Here is a 6,164-nt window from a genome sequence, read left to right as displayed (position 1 = left end):
TATATAAAAGATGGTATTTCTGAATATAGATATCAAAATTACACAAATAATTAACTAACAAAATCAATTACATATAACAATATGTACGTACTACTACCTCATAACATGGCTTTTTGCCAGCCCCACTATACAATATTCATCTTGCAGTCAGAGTATTAGAGTTACATTACATATATATGTAAGATATGATCCTTCCCTTCTTGCCACAGGATAATAGTGTCTTATCAAATCAGTTTTCAGGATTCCTAAGTAATATGGTAAAATTGTCAGGTCTATAACAAATGGCTAACTAAATTCAGTGTTTTTATTTTTCAAGAGAAAACTCCTCTGAAAAACTGAGATGACCCTCCAGCATTTTCAGGAAAGCAAAGAGAAGGTTTGTACAGAGTTATCAAGCACACAAATATAAGAGAACTGGAAAATCTATAAAGGTAAATCTGAATACATCTACTCTCACTCTCTCTCTCCTATCTACACTAAAGTCTCCTATAGTTCTCAATTAAAAATATACAATGCAAGTCATTGTTTGTTTGTGTTTTTTCATGTCTAAGCATTAAAAAGGGGAGTCAACTGTTGTCTATGAATTCTATGAAGCACGGAATTACAAAACACAAAATATTGACCTGATGTGTCAGTAATACCAAAATAGCATATTACAAAATTGACAACACAACAATGAATAGTGTTTTCTAGACAGAAACTTTCCACAGACACATAAGGAGGTAAAATGCTTTCTAAAACAACCAACATAAACTTATTTCATATACAGTAATTATTTTGTGTACAGTATTTACTCTAAGACATAAAAGAAGAGAAGGAATTTGAAATAAGTTAAATCTAAGTAAAAAGATAGGAAAGTGCTTACTTTGTAGGTCTTTTATTGGGTCATTTCACAGAACATGCAAGCCAGGATATTACTGATGTTTTAAATCACTCGTAGGTTTCTTCGGTCATATAAAAGCATGAAAACATACATCCATACCAGTAAATATGTGAAGCTCTTTGCTTATTCAATGTTTTCTCCTTTACCCCACACACACCTGTCGAGACACATATCAGGAAACTTCTGATAGTTTTTCATAAGTCCTCTCTGAGTGTACGCACGCCTGTCCAGTCAGGCATCACTTTCATGTTCCCATTAGTTCTACTGCATTTTGTATCTAGCATCACAAAAAAATGTTCACACATTGCATGTTCCAACCAATCATGTCCAATAGAAATACCTGTAATGCTTTGCTCCCTTACTACCATTAACCAAGCTTGCTGAACTGGTTACACATATCAACTCATACTCTGTCTTCCCTTTAACAAACATCAACAGACTGTTTTTACATTGGGTTACCTCTCATAAATAATGAAAACAAGCCAAATATGAAGGATCCCACTTAATCTTGTTTTATCAACCATACACAAAACTTTCAAACTATTGTGCACACCCAAAACCCTCAACACTGAGTCTTCACAAAACCAGACCACTGCCTGCATCTTCAAGTCCTGCCGTTGCTAGGTCCCAACAGGTTTCTAAGGATTGGTCCGAGGCACAGGTGCCCCCTATATTTTTTTCCATAACTATACTTATCTGGAAAGAGAACACTTTTGTTAAAAGCATCATCCAGAAGAAAACTGTCATGAGTTATTGAAAACGAAGCAATAGATACAGATCAAGTAACTAACCAAAGGCATAACTAATAACTAAGGTACAATATTTTTGAGTCTGGAGTCAAAGCTTACAATTTGTGGTAACATATGAAACCAGTCTGACTTACTCTGTCCCTTTCCAGTATGAAAATTAACTCTAGCGAGTAAGATGCAAAAAGCACTGTACCGTATTACCTGGGCAGCCTACTCAGCACTGACCTTCTACATATTCAGTATATGCTGATACAAATACTGGCTACAGACTTAGAAAGTCTTGCAGGACTAAAAATTTATTTTTCACTTGTAGTGAATTAATTCAGCAGTACCTTGGGAAACAGGCTTTCAGCCTCCTTACAACACTACTAGGCATTCAAAATGGTGACGGGAGGAATCATCACAAACCCAGAGAAATGAAACAGGGTGGACTGCTTCTTCACCTATAACACCTGGTGGTAGGTAGTAGCAATCATCATCCACTCACTTCATGTGGTGCTACCTACTGTACCTGTACTTCTTCCATCACCTTTACCATATTTTTTTGTCTGCCCCCCTCTCACCCTTTTTCTCACATTTTTATTGTCATTTTTAACTGTTCCTTTTCAGGTGGCTCTACACTAGCTGACAAACCTAATGGTTTCTTGTAACCCAGGAAACCATTTGCATTACTGGGTGGTAACCCTATAACCAAATAATGGGCTGATGTGAAGCCTACTATGCTGCCCCTGCTAACTGGATGCAGAGACCCAAATGTGGTGTTTATCTAAGAAACAAACCTCTACACCCCTTCCTGTGGTAAGGGGCTGTCTACCACAAGGGAACACTGGTTCACTGCATGGGACGGCCCTGCAGGGGTAATTGCTTGCCCGCAGTTAATGGGCATGCTCGGCCAGACAAACTGGGATTGCTCAACAACAAGAACACCTTAAAATGCCTCGAAAGGCATTATGACGTTCCTTTGCAGTTGCTGATAACTTGTCCTCCCATTCAAAATGAATGCCATACAATGTGGTTCCCTTGCAAAATGTACTGGGAACCCCACTCTTTCATGGCATATTATTCAATGTTGCCACTTCCTGCACATGTGGCCTTGCTCAGAGTGATGTTGAGAGGTTGTGATACACTTGCCACTGTCTATAGACCATGCCCACTGAAGTTAATGGCTAATTCCTGATTCAATTCTGAGAACAAAGAAGTAATAGCTTCTTTTTGTTATGCCTTCAGGCAAGACAATGTCAGAGGGAAAAATAAACTGGAAAGAGGTAAACACAAACAAGAAGGAAGTAGAAAATGAAACAGGAAAAGGAGTTAGGAATCAGGAATAAGCAAAAGGGAGAAAAGAAATTAACTGTAAATAGGTACCAAGAGAAAGGAAAAGGAAAATGTACATACTGTATTGTGGAAACTAAAGTGGAAAATTAAAAAAAAAATACAGAATCAGTACAAAAACAAAATAAGCAGTTATCAGCAAAATGGAACACAGAAAAAGTAATTACAGTAATCCCCGTACTTTCCGGACGCCCACTTTCCGGACACCCTGCTTACCGGACACTGAAGGCCTGGACCTTCAGAACCCAAAAATGGCCAAAAAAAAAAGAAAAAAATCCCCCCAAAATCCGAATTTTTTCCCACCCGTAATTTGAAACTGCCGCGCAGCACCGAACAGCTGTTACACCACGGACCTTTCTCCCCTTCCTTCTTCCCCCCTCCCCCCTCCCCTGTCAGGGTTGCCATTTGGTATTTTTCATTACCAAATGTGGGTCAATTTGATAATGAAAAATTTGTTTGGTAATGAATCAGAACAATGCATTACCAAACGGATTTTTCACACGTACAGTAATCCCCCCACTATCCGATGTAATAGAGCCAAAGGCACGTCCGGAAAGTGGTCCGGTCTGGATAGTGGGCACCAGCCTCCTGGACTGGTACTTATGGACCCTAACCCAGCCTGACTTTGAAAGCCACCTAAATAACTCCCTACCAGACATGCATAGACCTATTTAAACCTATTTAAGACCCTATTCACACCAATAATGGACATAAAGCATGAAATAAATGAAAAGGAACCAAAGAATGAGGAATTAGAAGTGACTGTACCTCAGCCAGGGTACTTACATCACATTTGTGGCTGCCTTTCTAAGGTTTTGGCAGTGGTGAAAATGCTCTTGAAGCACATACAGTAATCCAGTGTTGTGCTGCACTTAATTCTTTGCACTGTGAGTTATAATTGTTTAACACTGCACATTGTTCTTAACCGCACCACTGCAGTTCCAACCGCTAGTTTAAACTGCCAGTTTGCACTCCACAGTTGATCCTTTGCACTCTAAGTTCAAATTTCTTAACACCGCACAACACTGTAAATTCCCATGTGGTCTAGAGGCGAGGTATTGCAGTATATTCACTGTTTATTCACAAAAAATGAGCACGTGTGGCTTCCAGAGTGATAAGCATCTATTCACAATCGAAGTTAGGGAGTAACTGCTGATGTTGGAGAAACAGAGTTGCCAGATCGCAATGGCCACATTACCAATCTCCTCAACTTTCATTACCAAATTTAACTTTTCATTACCAAATTCGTAAAGCTAGCATTTATTCTTCACTAATTATATATACAAGTGGAAATACATGTAATCACTCTTCTTATAATTAACAGCATGTTGATTATTTGCACGCTATGTAGGATAGCAGATTAATGAGAGAGAGCATACAATCCACCATCTCCATCCTGTGTATCCTCATATATGTGAAAAATCCGATTGGTAATGCATTATTCTGATTCATTACCAAACGAATTTTTCATTACCAAATTGGCCCACATTTGGTAATGAAAAATAACAAACGGCAACTCTGACAGGGAAGGGGGGAGGGGGAAGGAAGGAAGGGGTGAAGGGGCCATGGTGTAAGCAGCTGTTTGGCGCCGCGCGGCAAGTTCAAATTACCGGTGGGAAAAAACTCGGATTTTGGGGGGATTTTTTTCTTTTTTTGGCCATTTTTCGGTTCCGATGGTCCAGGCCCACAATGTCCGGTAAGTGGGGATGTCCGGAAAGTGGGGATCCAGAAAGTACTGGGCTTACTGTATGAGGATACACAGGATGGTGATGGTGGATTGTCTGCTCTCTCTGATTAATCCGCTAGCCAACATAGCATGAACATAATTAACACACAGTGGGTTAGAGCGCTCCGCTCTGACCGAAGGGTCGGAGGATCGAATCCACCCAAGGGTCATTGGTAGATATCAGGAAGGGCATCTGGTCATAAAATGCTACATGCTCCAGTCCAAAAGTCCTCTACCCAGGAGCAACGCCTTAGCCCTTCGGGGATACCTGGCGTAAAACCAAATTATTATTTTTTTATATCTGTTAATTATAAGGAGAGTGATTACATGTATTTCCATTTGTATATATAATTAGTGAAGAATAAATGCTTCCTTGAAGAATTTGGTAATGAAAATTGAGGAGTTTGGTAATGTGGCCGAGTTCAGATCTGGCAACCCTGTTCCCAGTTACTGCCTAACCTTCCCTCAGGGAAGACATCCATCGTAATCGATGCCGCATGTGCTCGTTTTTTGTGAATAAACAGTGAATAAACCACAGTACCTCGCCACTAGACCACATGGGGATTTACAGTGTTGAGCAGCATTAAGAAATTAGAATTTAGAGTGCAAAGGATTAACTGTGAAGTGAGTGTGGAGTGCAGAGTGGCGGTTGAAACTAGCAGTTCAAACTGGTGTGGTTCAGTTAAGAAGAATGTGCAATGTTAAACAATTATAATTCACAGTGCAAAGAATTAAGTGTAGCACAACACTGGATTACTGGATGTGCTTCAAGAACATTTTCACAAATACCAGAGCCTTAGAGTGTTAGAGGCGGCAGCCACAGACGTACTGTAAGTACAGTACAGTACCCTGTATGCTGCTAGGTATAAGTATTTTCCATACTCACTTCTAATTCCTCATTCTCTGGTTCCTTTTCATTTATTTCATGCTTTATGTCCATTATTGGTGTGAACAGTGTCTTAAACAGGTTTAAATAAGTGCTGTGCATGTCTGGTAGGGAGTTATTTAGGTGGCTTTCAAAGTTAGGCTGGGTTAGGGTCCATAAGTATCAGTCCTGCAGTCAGAGGCCCACTTTCCGGACATGTCTTTGGCTCTATTACATCGGATAGTGGAGGGATTACTGTATAATATAAAGGAATGCATGATCATTTTCATACATAAGAACATAGAAAAAGTAATTACGGCAGATGCTCAATTTAACAACTAATTCAGCCAACTCCTATTCCGTTTCTCAAATTCTCCACAAAATCGAGTTCCGTAACTCAAGGCTCAATACTGTATAAGGGAAACCTTCCCGGTATTTTGAGGTACTTTCTGTTGAATCCTCAAAGGAACATCAACCAAATGGTATAGTAAATAGGGATAGTAAACTACAGTAAGACTTAACTCCAAAAGTAGGGGTTCTGCACTTGTTGCAGAAATATGCCTGACACAGGTAGCCATACTGGCCGCCCCAAACCTGTGTCAGGCCTGG

General features: G+C 39.8%; 1 protein-coding gene across 1 annotated transcript in view; it reads right to left on the bottom strand.

Moving 5' to 3' along the window:
* Positions 1 to 721: 721 nt before the first annotated feature.
* The window catches only part of Rab35 (RAS oncogene family member Rab35), a 274,727-nt gene continuing 269,284 nt past the window's right edge, over positions 722 to 6,164 (bottom strand). Inside the window, exon 6 of the mRNA XM_080283741.1 lies at positions 722 to 1,579. The gene's annotated coding sequence lies outside the window, so the exon portion shown is untranslated. The remainder of the gene's footprint in view (positions 1,580 to 6,164) is intronic.

This window comes from Coenobita brevimanus, chromosome 98, assembly GCF_032717465.1.
Source record: "Coenobita brevimanus isolate Jiangsu-jjx chromosome 98, ASM3271746v2, whole genome shotgun sequence".
Lineage (NCBI taxonomy): Eukaryota > Metazoa > Arthropoda > Malacostraca > Decapoda > Coenobitidae > Coenobita > Coenobita brevimanus.
Note: the sequence above shows the minus strand (reverse complement) of the source record. Positions and strands in the feature narration are given on the sequence as shown.